Source organism: Orycteropus afer, unplaced genomic scaffold (assembly GCF_000298275.1).
Source record: "Orycteropus afer afer isolate SDZICR_OR568_19922 unplaced genomic scaffold, OryAfe1.0 scaffold00134, whole genome shotgun sequence".
NCBI lineage: Eukaryota > Metazoa > Chordata > Mammalia > Tubulidentata > Orycteropodidae > Orycteropus > Orycteropus afer.
This window is the reverse complement of record NW_006921721.1, coordinates 3,663,573-3,664,144: the sequence shown is the minus strand read 5'-3', so window position 1 is coordinate 3,664,144 and position 572 is coordinate 3,663,573. Positions and strand designations below refer to the sequence as shown.

The 572-nt window shown below is 41.3% G+C and overlaps 1 protein-coding gene across 1 annotated transcript in view; it reads right to left on the bottom strand.

Annotated features, from left to right (window-relative positions):
* The window catches only part of SERPINE3 (serpin family E member 3), a 106,490-nt gene that overhangs the window by 54,352 nt on the left and 51,566 nt on the right, over positions 1–572 (bottom strand).

Here is a 572-nt window from a genome sequence, read left to right as displayed (position 1 = left end):
AACAACATATCAAGAAAATCATTCATTATGACCAAGTGGGGTTCATATCAGGTATGCAAGGATGGTTCAACATTAGAAGAACAATCAACATCATTCACCACATAAAACAAAGGAGAAGAACCACATGATCATATCAATTGATGCAGAAAAGGCATTTGATAAAATCCAACACCCATTCCTGATCAAGACTCTCAGCAAAATAGGAATAGAAGGTACATTCCTCAATATAATAAAGGGCATCTATGCAAAACCAACCAGAAGGCTGGAAGTTCAAAACCACCAGCCACTCCTGGGAAGGAAGATGGGGCAATCAACTTCTGTAGTGATACTGCCTCGGAAACCCAAGGAGGGGTCACTTTGAGTTGGGTCCGACTTGACGGCATGTAACAACAACAACATGGAAAACCAACAGCCAACAGTATTCTCAATGGAGAGAGACTGAAAGTATTCCTCTTGAGAACAGGAACCAGACAAAGATGCCCTCTATCACCACTTCTTTTCAACATTGTACTGGAAGTCCTAGCCAGGGCCATAAGGCAAGAAAGGGAAATCAAAAGCATTCAAATTGGTAA